The sequence below is a fragment of the Lissotriton helveticus genome, chromosome 7 (genome assembly GCF_964261635.1).
Source record: "Lissotriton helveticus chromosome 7, aLisHel1.1, whole genome shotgun sequence".
Classification (NCBI taxonomy): domain Eukaryota; kingdom Metazoa; phylum Chordata; class Amphibia; order Caudata; family Salamandridae; genus Lissotriton; species Lissotriton helveticus.
In genome coordinates, this window is record NC_136068.1 from 1,670,786,433 (window position 1) to 1,670,802,693 (window position 16,261).

Genomic DNA, 16,261 nt, shown 5'->3' on the forward strand with positions numbered 1-16,261 from the left:
AACCTGGATATAGATAATTTCTAGCAAATACATAATTTAATTATTGAAATGAATTTTGTAGTGCGCACTGCATTGCAAAATACAATGCTGTGTACACTACAACATTCGTTTTATTAATTGAATTGTATACTTACCTGCAATTATCTATATCCCAGATTTTAGATCTCTCCACCCTACACCTCCCCCTCCCTCCCTCCCTGCCCCACCGTAAGTCCCTCCACGGCCTCCGACTGACCACATCATAATACACCTGTGCAAATGCATATAATAGAGTGCAAATAGATAGTACAGTCACAGAAATGCATCAGAAATGGCCATCACGCCAACATCCATATCATAATAGACCTCTATAAATCAAGAAAAATTACTGTACACAAATGATACAGCATAAGTTAGAGAGATAATGATGACTTAGCAAAAATTAATCCACGTAAACAGCAAACTCTTGCAATCAAAGAATAGATGAACCCAAACTACATAGAAAATAACACATGAACCCGGCCCATAAAAAGATAGTACCAACAAACAATGGTACCGTATTTCAAAATACATATGTACTGCAAGCAGGTACAGACATGTTTAAAATAGAAATTAAAATCCTCCTGCAAAAGAGAAGCAGTGCAAATATTCTTAAAAATCTTGCTTAATATGGTAATCTGCACAAAAATAAATTGTCATTTAAAAAATTTCAACTCACCTGTAAAAAAGAATTTGGTTGTTGTATACTCTCACGTTCACTTCAGGTTGTTGCTTTTCAGCACCAAACACTCTTAAAAAAAAATAAACAACTACATTTTAGTTAACATATTACAGACATATTTATTAGACAACATACACCCATTCTGCCAAATTTCATGCCTAACAGATACATTCCCAAATTTTCTATCCAATATATATCCTAAAGCCTAAGTTAATATTTCTTTGTGAAACACATTTAATTACCAAATTTTTCACCCACAATTTTTTAAAATCAATCATCATTTACAGTATAATCTACCACACATTGCCAGGATACTACATGCAATATTTATGATATGCACTGCTACACAACCTTACTTAGTATATTTGTTTCCTAAATACATGTACATTATGTGCAGGGTGTTTTTTAACAAAATGGCGGTCAACACTTCCTGATTTCCTCCGAATCGAATCTTTACAGACGTTAATCAGCAAATCACAATGCCGCTCACGCACAGCCGCATAAGTGACTGAAAAGGGAAAAGTGTCTACGCATTGAATGTGGAAAACCGAGAAACAATCGTGTGTGATGAAAAGGAAACGTGGTTTGTAAATAAAATTTAATGGTGCAAAGGGAGCGGAGACATGAAGATAGTTTCAGGACTTTAAGTTTTGTAATTTTGACTTTTTTTCAAAATTGCAAAAATTTACAGTTTGCGGAATTGTGATTTGCTGCTTAACGTCTACCAACATTCGAATCGGAGGAAATGAGGAAGTGTTGACCGCCATTTTGTTAGTGCGAGTGAATATATTCTACAGAACAAAGGGTTAGAACATGGAAAGGGGAGAAGGTACAGATTATCTAACCGGGTAGGTTTTCTCAGGAGGTGCAGTATACACCCTGAATGCGAAAGCAACATTTTTTTTCTCTGAAAAAAGTTACAGGGTGCGCGCACTCGATCGCGCACCCCTATTTACAAGACTGACGACTACGTGGTTTGTAAATAAAATTTAATGGTGCAAACGGAGAGGAGACTTGAAGATAGTTTCAGGTCTTTAAGTTTTGTAATTTTGCCTATTTTTCAAAATTGCAAAAATTTACAGTTTGCGGAATTGTGATTTGCTATTTAACGTCTGTTAACATTCGAATCGGAGGAAATCAGGAAGTGTTGACCGCCATTTTGTTAGTGCGAGTGAATATATTCTACTGAACAAAGGGTTAGAACATGGAAAGGGGAGAAGGTACAGATTATCTAACCGGGTAGGTTTTCTCAGGGGGTGCAGTATAGACCCTGAACGCGAAAAGACCATTTTTTTTTTGTGAGAAAATTTGCAGGGTGCGCGCACTCGATCGCGGACCCCTATTTACAAGACTATGGACTATTGCCTTCCACACAGATTAATAGCTGCACAAGTTAAATAAACCTTAATTTACTCCTCTCAATAATGTTTATCAAACTTCAACTTACAGTCCCGCTGACACTACAACAATATTCTCATACCTAAGTTTCTTAAAAATTAAAAAGTATTCCACACTAAATGTAACTCTCTTTAAAGGTTTTCCGTTCCGTTACTACACTACACTCACCTAACATCATCTCATTGCGTCACTTCTCCACTACTCATAAGTACACAGTGTCAAAAATATCAATACCGCACATAATCGTTCACATCCAGGCACTTCCAATTGCATGACTTATTTAACAGGAAGCGCTGTTATGTTGCATGTGTTTTCAAAGGTACACCGGTACCTCCTATAATGCCGAATTTTACCTTAATACTCAGCAGTGATTATTTATTTTCAAGCAATGTGAATTACTTTGAGTTTTTAAACAATAAGCCTTACTCTATAATAGTCACTCTGCATATATCTCTCTGTAAAAATGTAGTTTATCCACCCCCGCATGAGAACTTTGATGTTTCCATCTGGCTGCGAAATCCGGCCTTGAACTGAAAGTTCGATCCCCAGACTTGAACAACAGCCTTATTGTCACAAAATCAAGCTACCCGAGCATCTGTTCACAAACATATCTCATTCACTTAGCTAACACTCGCAGAAAACTGCATACCTTATTAAATAGTGACCTTCCTTTACAATTTTCTGAGGTGACTCTCATAATCTTTAACGCTTCTCCACTTTCCAGCTGGGCTATTTTTTTTGCAACTACTAACCAATGGTTTGGTGATTTGTTTGCACCAAATTATGTAAAGGCATTCTGCTACTCTTCACTCCATACTCTCTGATCTATGTTTCTGAACTTCCTCATCTACTACCAGCAGCTGCTACTTTTGTATTCCTATTTTCTTTATTACAAAATGGAGGTCCGTCCTGTCTTCGCAAACGAGCTGGAGCACTTAGAACTGTTTCGCCACAAGATGCTTGAGTACTATGGCATCCTACCCCTCGCGACATTGAGTGCATCATATGGATTATCATTTCGATTTTCCTATTTCACCTGTGTGCAGCCTGTATTTCATTGCCTGAGCTGTGATTTCATGTGGGCCCTGGACTTATGTCTCTGCAACTCAGTACCTCCTGAATTGAATTACAATCATCTCATGAATCCGTTACTTGATCATGAACAGCTTTGTTCCGACGGAGGGATTATGGCCTTTGCAGCGATACATGGAGTTCTGGGTCATTGGAATATATTCGCAACGGCACAAGATTTCTTGGCACACAGCTACATTGAAAATTCACCGAGTTGTCCTCTGATGGTACTAGAGGCTCCGGTAATTAATGACCATGTATGTTCATTTCCTCTTTTCAATTGCATGGCTGACTTGTTTTCGGACGATAACAATGACTTCCTTTTAGAAGCGGTTGCCACTTACTTTGCCTATTCAATGGAAGGATGACTTTTATGCAAGCCATTGATATCTTGACTGTTTTTTCCCTTCCTTATTTTTCTTAATATTTTTTTATTTTTATGTTTTATATCAACAGACCTATTGGCTTTACTAACATTGGACATTGCAATTTCCTGCTGGTGAGATTTTTTTTATTTTATGTGGAGTTATTTTTTTTCCACACCTACTCGATTTTGTTCAAAACATTTCATGATGCTCTAATTTCAACAAATCACTAGCTTATGTTATCTTATCTGATTTGAAATATTCTCGAAGCAAGACTGCGTAAAATATGGTTAAATGTGCCCTGATAAATGTGTATAGTTACAATGACTTTTTATATCGTTTATCACCATTTTCCCTTTCTACTCCAATTTCCGCCTTACACACATATGTGCTGTTTTTGTTTTATGCCTATTGAAAGATTTTTGATTCATAACTGAAAAGTATATGATTACACTGATATTACCCTTGCTTATCAACCTGTATGTCACATCGAGTACTGAAACCTTTAAAAAAATTATCTCAATACAGTAGTTGTTTTGAGTACTGATTTTCGAACGTCCCTGCAGATAACATACATGCACCTCCAGCCAAGTTCTCGCTTTTGGCGCGTTTTTCATTTCCTTTCACAATACCATACAACAAGCTTGTTAGTGCTTCGTATGCAGAAAACTAATTGTTAATGAGGTGATGTTTAACCACTAGCATTTTCATATATGATTACTGAACTTAAAATCAAAAGACACCTTCTTGCATGCAATATAATTTAATATATTTGATTGCGGGGCTGTACAATATGTTTTTTAAACGTTATTCATTTTGCTTCATACTACATTTCCATCATTTGTGTTGTATGGACTAGTAACTATGCCCACTACTTTCTTTATAATATCTTTACTTGTATTAGATAAAAAACTTCGCTTCAAAGCACTGCATCAGTGAATAAATATTTCAAATATATACGTTCCCTCTTTTAACCCATATTCACAACTGAAATAATGTATACTAAAACTGTATTCATGTGTTTGACGTAATCTCAGCTGTACTCAATTCATGTTTTCTTTTGTCAACCTGAATTATTCATAGTTCAACCCGCTGGCCTGCGGCGGTCAGTCAAGCCTTTCTTTGCGGGTTGTGAAACATAGCATCAATCGTACCTCTGGCAAAAAAATTATTTATTACTGTAACGAAGCAGTTGTGGTTCACTCAGACTGTTAATCACTGCTCCCCCGCTTCCACAGAGCACACGCTATGTCGTATTTCACTACTTATCACCCTTTCATCTCCACTATAACAAACACTTCTTTGCCAGCCATTAGACAACAAAGTGAAAAACCAAAGGGACTAAGAAGTGAAACACAACAAACCCTCAGCTCTGTGGTGCCGACCGAGCGTTAATTCTGAAACTCGACATAGACTGACTAATGCTTCCAAAAACCATCTCAATTATATAAATAATATTTTCGAAACCTGCCAAGTACTCTGATGCGACTATCTGTGTCTGCCTGTAGAACAAACTTCCTCAGCCCAGACTGAACGCACTCACACACACATACACACACTAAGATAACACAAAGCAACTGATACGGAAAGCAGGAGTGAGATGAAAATACAGTCAAACGGCGGAACACAGAAATCTCTATATATATTCGGTCTTCTACATCAATTTACTCCACGAACCTGTGTACAACCTCCTGGTCACAATTTTTCATTTGATTGTACTGGGACACCTCTCCTTCTCACCCCAACCCCACCAGTGCATCCCTCGGCCACAAACCACATTGTAATTTTCTCCTCAAACTTAAAGTTTAAAATACCTAAAGCATTCCCACTTTTTGTCGATGATATCACATATAATCTACCATTTCTCTCTCTACCTGCATTATCTGTGTCTCTGCTAATTCCTTTTTTTGATCTGTAACCAACTTTACAAATTATGTGCAAACGCTCCCAAATCTCAATTAATTTCTGTATATTTTATTACATTTTATATTCCGTTTATTCAGTATACCACAAATCCATTCAAAACTATAATTCACACTTCAAAGAAAGTGAAAAAACGGCGCACAACCCCTATTAACTGCACACAACTTCACCCCCTCCCCCCCTCACTCACGTCTGCTGAGGAAGCCAAAGATAACATACATCCCAGATACACACAGAGCCGCACCTGAACGTTTCACATCTCTATAAAGAACCATTTGAATGTTAATTAGGCCTTGCACTTGTTTTACCCATTCTAAGAGCCCCTCCAGCTTTACTCTACCTACTGATTACACGTTCATGTCCCCCTAGAAAAAATCATTTTTTTTCGTCCCCCCCCCCAATTTCGTTGCAGATCCGTCTCTAACTGACATTTAATTCATAGACCTAACAGTAGTGGATAGCATAAAAACATGACTGAAGTCCACTAACCTTAATCAAATTTATTAATCGTAATTTTAAACTAATAATTACAAAGAAACAATGTTTAAAAACAGTGATGTAATAAAATGGAACAGTAGTTGAAAACATATAAAACCGTAACAAAGTCAAAAATGTGGTTGCTTAGACACTGTAAGTCAAATAATCAAATATAGTGATCAAACCACATTTAACGGTACATCATAAAACAAACAGTTATACACTCACCTTTACCAATGCTTTATAAGATGTAGAACAATAATAGTAGCAAAACGATAGCCGTTTGACGGAGCTCTCAATAATACTTCTATCACTGCAACCAAAGAATAATGGCATAGATTTCCTGTCAATACACACTCATATATGTCTCTCCAACCAATCATATTTGTTCCCGAACAATTTCATAATCAAATTAACATTTCAGTTGGTTATCCTTTCAATATTTCAATATTTTCAAAGTCACATAACGGTCACCCTTCACCCTCTGCCTTCTCTAGCTGTTACCATGGTAACAGCTCATTCTGCACCTGGCTGAAGGCACAGGTCAAAAGTTCATATCTCAACGTTCTAAATCAAAGCAATAAGGCGCAATTCCCTGTAAACACACCTGCCTATCCACTGTTTTTTTACATTTCTTTTTTTCCACAACCAATAGAACATTTCGTTTTAAAAAAACAGTAACATACAACGTAGTCTTCAATCTTGAGGTATAACGATCAACCAATCATTTTCATCAACACGACACCTCATACACTTTTTTATCGTGACTTTCACCATCTACTTGCCATTCCACTTCAAGAACCCATCGGAGTACTACTGCATCTGCCTTGGAAATGAAGGTTTGGCTTGTAGGACACAGTTATATTCACTGGAGTGAAAAATATGCTGCAAACAGACGAATTTCTAACCTTGACTTACCAAATGTGCAAATTACGTGGATTGGCCAAAGAGGATTAAGATGTAACCAATTGATACCATTGGTGAAAACCTTTATGCATCTCCCTGAACCTAACCTGATAATTGTGCACTGTGGTGGGAATGATCTAGGCACATTAACAGGGGTAGGTCTCGAAATGCTTCTAAAAGACACCTTTCGTCAATTGATTTCACTTTTTCCTCAAACTGTCTTGGTGTATTCAAATATATGCCAAATACAAAAATGGAATTGGTCCAATCAACGTTGTCCACAAATTGAGAAAGCAAGGAAACATGTAAATAAATCTGTTTCTGCTTTCCTCAGAGAATATAACATGGGTTCTATATACAACAACAACCTGCGTTTCAACATGGAAGGCATCTATCGGAGAGATGGTGTTCATTTCACGGATGAGGGAAATAGAATTTTCCTCTGTAACATGAGACTCTGCATCGGAACGTACTTATAAGTGCAGAAAAAACTCAATTAACACAAGGGCTCTTTTAAGAGCCACCTTAGATCTAAACACTCAAACTTGTAATTTATCTCCATCTTTCTTTATGTTTTTTGTTCGCCGTGTGCGACCGGGTGCGCGCACCACGTAACTTTTTTGCAAAAAAAAGTTACTTTTAGACTTTCGGCATCCTTAATAAACCCCTCAAGAAACCTACGAAATCAAACAGTCTCCACCCTGCTCCCTTTGCATTCTCTCCACTATAGTTTTTCACAGTCTTGTAAATAGGGGTGCGCGACCGGGTGCGCGCACCCCGCAACTTTTTTCACAAAAAAAAATTTATCTTTTCGCGTTCAGGGTCCATACTGCACCCCCTGAGAAAACCTACCAGGCCAGACAATCTCTACCTTCTCCCCTTTCCATGTACTAACCCTTTGTTCTGTATTATATATTCACTTGCACTAACAAAATGGCGGACAACACTTCCTGATTTCCTCCGAATCGAATGTTGACAGACGTTAAACAGCAAAACACAATGCCTCTCGCGCACACCCGCATAGGCGCGCCTACAGATATATAACTGATTTCAACTTTAATTTTCTCAGCAACTACTGAACAGATTTACACCATTTAAAGAAAAGCGTGATCTGCGACCAACACTCTACCTTTCTACCAAATTTCTTATAAATCCATTCAGCTGTTCGAGCTGTAGCCGTGTCTAAACGTCCTATGGAAAATAACATGGGAAAAACACGTTTTGGGACCCCCTTTTATCTCAGCCCCCACTTCATGATTCCCCCCAAAACTTTCACAGAATGAGCGCAGCGGACCTAGCCATCTTCTTTGAGAAATTCGCAAACATTCGTCCACCAGGGCCAAAGTTATTCCCAATAGAATGTTGCGGATTTCCTATGGAAACTAGGTCCTAACTATAACTACCTACTGGCGACCGCCAGTAGGTAATATATATATATATATATATATACACACTTTAAAAAAAATTATAATTTGCTGCGTACGCGTATGGAATTCTGTACAATTACGAGCACGAGCTGCATGCTGATTGGTTGTCAACTGTCTGTCAGCACTGCAAACCAGGAAGTGTAGGCAGCCATTGTTTATTTTGAAGTATACGGGGGGCTGACGGCTCTCCTACATTCTTCGGGACTGCCACCTTCCTGGGGCAGTAATATTTAAATAAAATAGGGGGGTCCTTGATGGCATGGATTTCCCAGCTCCGGGGACTTCCACTTCTCGGTACTTTTTAATGTTGGGAGGGGGTCGCGTCGCGCAGCCTCCTCACTGAAACCCTTGATGGCCCTGGGGACCATCATTTCACAGGGCCGGCTCTTGCCGTGTCTCGGGGTGCCTATCCCCGGGACACTGCTGTTTGCTATGGTAGGGTGGGTGCGCTGCGGCTCCCACTTTAGCACAGCAAAATGGTTTACTATTTGAAAGAGTGTCATGACCAGCGAAGTGAGCAGGCAAGATCAGCGGCAAGGGACAGAACGGAGCGCCGTTCGGAACGAAAGACTACACATCCCAGCGGCATCTGAGGAACCTGCCAACCCCGTGAGAAGGTGCGCCGCGCATGCGCGAACTTTCGTGGCCTATTTAGCTATGGCGGCGCTGAGAAATCGCATCGGTTATTGACGAGTACGAGTGAAATACTGGAAGACGCTGGAAGGAAGCAAGGTAAGGGACTCACGTTCCTTTTCGCTGTGTTGTAGCTGACAGCTGACCCGCACGCACCGCCTTTGTTTCTGACTCGTGCTGCTTGCACGCCACGTCCCGGAGAGGGCAAGAGTCAGACTTTCTCGTCTACTTGCATCCCGAGCCCCAGAGAGGGCAAGACCAAGTTCAGGAAAGGCGCCATCGCGCGTTCACACGCACCAAGCCCCGGAGAGGACAAGATTTAAACGTGCAAATGCTCGGAACAGTAGTCCGAGATCCGAAGCCCTGGAGAGAGAAAGACTGAGTGGAGCAGAAGCTCATTTTGCGTATCCTGGCAAGCCAAGCCCCAGAGGGGGCCATTCACTGACTAATAGACCTAAAGTCTCAAGACAATACAAAGAGTCGGTGTTCCACGGTCTTTGGTGTTTCTAACCAAGACTTGCTGTACCCCACGTTGGAAGGTTCTGGGACCGGCATCACTGCGGGGGACGGTTTAAGAACAACAGGCTAGTTGTTCATGGTTCGAGTGGCATTGTCGGCCACTGCTTAGCACGGTGCCCTCCGTTGGGGAGTGTCAGGACGGCACTCATGCGGAGGACGGTTAAGAGTACAATCAAAGGGGTACATGAGTGGAGTAACTCATAGACTTACGTTGTCTGGTGTCTACTCTGCCTAATAATCATAAAGCCTAAATCTAACTCCCATACGGTCTGTGGTTGCATTCTATATGTACTAACGCCCAGAGTTATCAGGTCACTAACCATCCAATCCTGAGGGCATTCCGGGTTTACAAAGAGAGAGCAAGTTAATCCACTGTCTCTTTCAAGTAGGAAAGCAGATTGCTTTTCGTTAGAGAGAGCAGCATGTAAGCTGTTCTCTCTGAGAAGGATGCGGGGAGCCAGCTGGGAGGCATTGGTGTTCTCTGCACGGTCCCACTCCAGTGACTTTGTCATCCATGTATCTTTTTTACTTTTTATTTGAATTCCTCTTTATTTATGGTATGTTTCTACCTTTCTTCACAATGAGTTCCACAGCGTAGCGTCCGTTGCAGTGTTCTTAGCCTTTTTGTTCTTCGGTGACTTACCAGTTTGTGTTCAAGATTCGGTAACCTATTTGTGTTGCTTTCCTTTGTGTATCTTTTATGCAGCCTTTTTTTGTGTATGTTCTTTTGTATCTAACTTTATTTATTCAGTGCTTCATCCAGTGTTCTAAATATAGGAGTACATTTGTAGACATGTAGTTTACTCCTTTCCTTTGCCTCCCTCAACCCTAATTGAGAACGTAATGGGGTGAGTCAAACTAAGGCAATGCTGTTGTCATTGTGTTAAGTTTGTAAAACAGTAGGTAGTATAAACAAATACATAAAGCACTTGACACAATGCAGAGTGACACTGTATTTATTGTATTTAATTTTAGAATATTTTGAAAATAATATACACTCATGTAGAAAATATTGTTGCTTTGATTGTAAGATATTTCATATGAATCACCACATATGCTGATGTTACAGTGAAGATAAAATTAAGTGTTTATGTTTTTGTACAAGGACCTACAACATAAGAAATTCAGTATGGAAAATCAACAAAATTTGAAAGACGGTTTCGACATTAGTAACAGTGTCATAGAAGAGCTAAACATAATATTTATAAGTAGGGAGAATGAAGAGGAAGATATAAATGCTGTAGATATCAGCTGTGATTTTCTAAACTAAACTTTAGATGCTGATTTTGTGGAAGCATTAGATGACTTTGAGTATGATCATAAGAATTTGTGTAATCAAGAAATTGAAGTAAATCATCCCAAGCATAGTCAGCAGAGCTTAGAGTAAGGTACTATGTAGGAATTTCTAAGTTCCTTAGCATACATTTTAGTTCTCCATGATGACGGTACCAGTACTCATTACTACAACGCTGACATGCCATGAGATTAATGAGGTGAGATTCCAAAATATTATCTTTCTGCTGTACTTTATGCAACATTTTTCAGATGTACACTTGTTTCCAATTTCTGCATAAGAGGTCCAGACAAATCACTCTCAAACAAAAGATGGAACAAATATGGAATACATTGTTGAAATCTTGGATTTTCTGCATATAATATTAACTTCCGGTATTCAGATACAGGAATCTGCACAGGTTGGTTATCATATCGTCCTCTTTTTTGTGTGGGAAGGAACTGAGGTAAACAACGATCTTCCAAGCTTTTTTCCCATACAGTAATGGGACTTCCCTGTGCTTCTTTCATTTGGAATAACTCTATAGTATTCCCCATCACTTCTTTAGAATGAAGTGGATGAATACTGTAATGTTCGTAGATTTCTTCAGTTATGGAAACAAACATTCAGTTTTTCAATTTGTCCAGGTGGGAAGTCAGTATCTTCTACAGTTAATTATTCTTTTCCCACATACACATTTTTGTAATATTATTTTTTTTATAGCAGATAGAACTTTGCCTTTTTCACTTTCCTAATATCCACTAATTGTTGCCAGATTTTCTTAGTCTTAGTAGGAACGCCATTGACAATAATAACTAAATGTTCATCCTGTACATTTTCTACACCAATTGTCTGTGTTTTAAGTAAATCAAGATTGTATTGAATGTTTTCTGCAGTGCTAGCGCTCTTGGTATCTAGTTGTGAACTGTGCTGAGCAGAGAATTGATTGAAAGCACTTCTCAGGACACATAGTGAAGGGAAATTTACATTGAAAGCTGAAATAAAGTTGTGAACCCCGCTGTCTGTATTGTAGATCAAAGGTACTAATTGATACAAATATTGATGAATGCTATTTTGTACAGTTAACATAATCTGAGGACAGAGTACAATTGTCTCTACGTTAAGGAAAGCAAGGGTAGATTCAATGGTGTCCTTAATGTAGAAGGAAAGCTGAATTGAAGTTGTGAATCAGGGTGTCCACAGTGTACATTTAATGGTGGACTGTATCATCTGTAATCACGATTGAAATGAAAGATAGAACATGTATGGAATGTATTGTCAAAATATGTATGTTTCAGGGACATAATAGTTCAAATTGTGACCTGTGTTGTCTGTAGTGTAGACTGTCATTCAGTGTTCTTTTGGACTTGCAAGACGAATTTTGTTATTGTACTAAACCTATAACTGATATAAAAGAAGTTCATGAAATTCAAGAATAATTGATAACCCTAGCCAAGGATGGTAGCAAGTGTGCAAATTTTTAACTGCGTTTGGGCGGGATAGTAGCTACATCAAAAAGGCTCAATAAAGGGTCTCGAGGTTGAATCAGAATATGAAATTGAAGAATAGTTGGTAACCACCATCATAGTGGAAATCAATGCAGACTCTGTGATAGGATTTTTTAAGAGTCCCCGGCGGGAGTTAGGAGCTTCCTGCAGCAAAAATGAAGACTAGGGCTGCTCTCCCTGCTCTCCCTGCTGCTCCCTGCTCCCTGACTAGGGCTGCTCTCCCTGCTGGTACCAAAAAGGTAGCAGCACCTGAAGTAAGTGACACGGATGTCGGAATTCCTGTTTATGTTTTAAAAGAGAGTGGTATAGCAGCAGAAGATCCTGCTGAGGACCCTGAAGAAAGGTTCATAAGTGTGGAAGCTCCTGCCAAGGACTCTTCCGAGAGTACTACAACTATTGACTCACTTGCCGAGAACTGTAGAGAGGGTAGCACAACTGTGGAATCTCCTCCTAAGAACTGCGAAGAGGGTGGCACAACTGCGGGAGCTCCTGCTAAGAACTGCAAAGAGGGTGGCACAACTGCGGGAGCTCCTACGAACTCTGAAAATTAGATTCCCATGTGCTCTAAAGCTGCTGATGAGAGTGCCGTAGGTGAAAACATAGCTGCAGAAGCTCTTGTTGGAGACCGCTTCAGACCAATTTCAGTCAGTACGCAGGAGAGTGTGATCGTTATTAGTGACGACAATGAAGCAGACTGCACACTTGGCCTTGGACATTCGGTACTAATAATAGAGGAATCCTATGAAAAATCTATGCTGGAGGAGAAGCGTTCTGAAGAAGTGGTGTTGGATGAAGAACTAGCCATTACTTTCACTAGGAGTGGGAATGTGATGCCACATGCACGCTACGACTGTACGGCACATCTATTTGTGCAGACAGAACATGACACAAGTGCTCCACTTAAGAACAATGCCAATGTATGTGATCAGTGCTACTGCTACCTCTGTGATAAACCGGCTTTGCAGTGTCCCTATTGGACAACTGTTTTCATTTGCCATTGCAACGCACACAACAAGAGCATGTTCTGGAAAAGTCAGCGCGATGCTGCCTTAGCTGGCATTCTTACCATATTCGACTTGGACCTCACAGAGATAGATGCTTATCTGCGACAAGTAGGATTTCTTCTACTGACATTTGTGCACGAGCTCACTATAGAATACAACAAGTATCTTATGGGAACAAGAATGGCACAAGATTAGTTCTTCCCTTGCACGTGTGTGTGTCATCGCGGTCTTATGAGAAGTTCTGTTCCAAGCCCTTCATGCACCCTGTATCACACAGAAATCATAATAAACAGCTGCTCAGAAGTCTACAAAAAGGTGGAAGAGTTTCTGAAAAAGGCAGAAAAAGAGAAGCCAAAGAGTGCTGCTGTCATTCTCCTAGGAATCATGAAAGAGCTCGTGTTTCACAAGGAACCACCACTAGCTCATCAAGTTGGAGACCCATCTTCCAGTTTAAGAAGTGCTACGTCTATTTTACTTCGAAGGATTTTTGCAAACCTCCAGAAGATGTTAGTGCTGTCTGTTTTTCCTGATACTCTGTGTGACAAATGTATTTGTTTTTTCCAGTCCCTTCCTCTACCTCCTCACTGCTACTGCTTCAGTAATTGCCTGAATGTCCTGCCATGGGATGACTTATTTTTAATCACAATATTATTGGGGCAAAAAATCACTGGTCACTGAACCAGGAAAGGAAAAAAGGAGTTTCTTTGTGAAGCTATATCTGTTATCCAGGCACGGGTGCAGAAATTGGAAGATGAGGGAAATTACAAACATTTGGTGCGTTACCTAGAAGCTGTGCGATGCAATGATATGTTGCCGTTACAACGTTTGAGAGAAAATCCCGTTCCATATGTGTAAATATGGAAATTTTCCAGAAGCTGCCCATTCACTGGTACAGTTAAAATGTGCCTCTTGCACAATGAATGTTAAGTTGTCAGTTGCTGACTTTGCCCTTTATTTGAAGATGTTTCGAATGGAGTGCTGTCCATCTGGCAAATACCTCACTGACCAAGAGGAGTGGACATCACTAAAAGGAAATGTACTGAAGAGGGGGGTTCTGATAAAGCTGATACTCAGAATCCTGTATGTCAACCCAGCATTGTTAGAATTCCATAAGTGTTGGAGTACACTCATCCAGACTTGGTGCAGCAGTCCTGTTTTAGGGCCGAAGGGGCAGTTGGGACCTATTGCTTATCCTGAACCAAATCTAGACTTTCAAAGGAGTGTAATGGATATAGCATTTCCCATCCTGGAAGAGCTTCGGATGCAGACCCATGTTAATCTTCATCAGCCTTTTTCTGTGATGCCCAATGAGGCAGAGCTGATTCTCATCGTCCGAGCCTTTGCCCAAAAATTGTTATTTGACCCTAAACCACCAGCATCTGTTCTAAGTATCATTTTGGCTTTTTGGAAAAATACATGGGCCCTTACTCCGAGGAATGACTTAGTATACCAGTTCACCCAAAAACTTGCTGACGAACTGTGCGTACAAAAACAAACTGCTCTGCATGCGTGGTCGCTTAATGGTTCGCCGTATATGTGATCTAATATACACATTCCTTATGCACTTAAATATGCTGGTACGCTCCGTGGGATCTCATATAATGGATATCCTCATTGAAAACTTCAACATGCTCAGCAAGTGTCATGTTTCCTTCAAAACAAGGTTTTTCATTGTGTATCTTCTTTACCACAGCGGAGCGGAATGAGTTGAAGAAAAAGATTGAAGTGTGTCAGGCAAGAAGATAATAGCAGATGGAGAAAAAATACATAAGGTTCAAAGCCAGACCCCTTTAAAAGACGTCGCCTTGATGCAGTTTCATTTTGTGATAGACTGTGTGGTCACATGATCATAATTCCCCAATCACAATATACTATATTGATGGACCCAGCCTGCCAATCCGATCGTTAAGTACTTTTGTTTTTGTTGGGACTTATGTAATATATGGCTGCACTTTTTTGTAGCCTGGCTGAGATGTTTCTGTATTAAAGTGGTTTATTTCAAGCCTACACAGCTATATTGCAGTTAAAAAGTTATTACCCTCAGTTTTCCTTTGGCATATGCAATATTTGCAGTACAGGTTTTACAGGACACTACCCAAAAAAACAATCCAAGCAGTTTTGGTTTTCGGAATATGAACATGAAGATATCCAGCGCTTAATTTGAAGGGCATTTTAAAGGGTTTCTTTGCAGAAGACTGCACATGTTCGGACTGCGCCATTGCATAAATCTAAGGAATTTTGAGACCAGCAACATATTTTGTCCTACCATAGCTTGCAGTTTTCAGCTCAGCACTAAACAGTATTTTTTGATAATGGCAATATGCGCAAATGTGGGGGAGGGAGCAAGTCCTGATTCCTTGGGGTGATTTTATTAGCTGAAAAAATCTGGTGTTAAATGTCCTCAGCTTCACCTCTGTAAATTAATAGAAGGAGCACATGTATTATGAAAAGGACAACCAAGTGCTGTACTTGTAGGATCTCCACGCCCCATGCGGAGTGCAGTGGAGTAGTTGTCTGCCGTGCTTTGTCATAGCAAGGGGACATGCAGGACTCGGTGATAGGACTCCTGCCTCTGCCGGATGAATCACTTTGGTAACCACAGCGAAGAAAGGCAGCAAGTAGGTTTGTGTATGTGTGGATGATATGTTGATTGAGTGGAAGATGAAAAAGGTGAAAAATAAGAAATGCTGAAGATGTGCAAGCTACCCATTTCCTTGTAAGGGAAGTGGGTGTTTGGTTTTCCAGTCCATTACACCGAAAGGGTGTCGGATTCTGCAGTGGGTTCTGAGAAATGGGTACCACATATAAGGAGGCAAGCTAGTGCACAAAGTACACACACTGTGCGGTAGAATGGACGCAAGAAAGGACGCAAGTGTGCAAATTACCTACAGCTATTCATGGGTAGTAGTTACCAAGAAGGGTCAATGAAGGGCCTGCAGTTTGAATTTCAATTTCAAGAAGAATAATTGATAACCCTAGCGAAGAAAGGCTGCAAATGTGGAAACTTCTACAACAAAAAGGCTTAATAAAGGGTCTTGACTTTGAATCAGAATATTA

General features: G+C 40.0%; 1 pseudogene; it reads left to right on the top strand.

Moving 5' to 3' along the window:
- The first annotated feature begins 12,355 nt into the window (after positions 1-12,355).
- LOC144769617 (uncharacterized) lies at positions 12,356-14,950 on the top strand (annotated as a pseudogene).
- Positions 14,951-16,261: the final 1,311 nt, after the last annotated feature.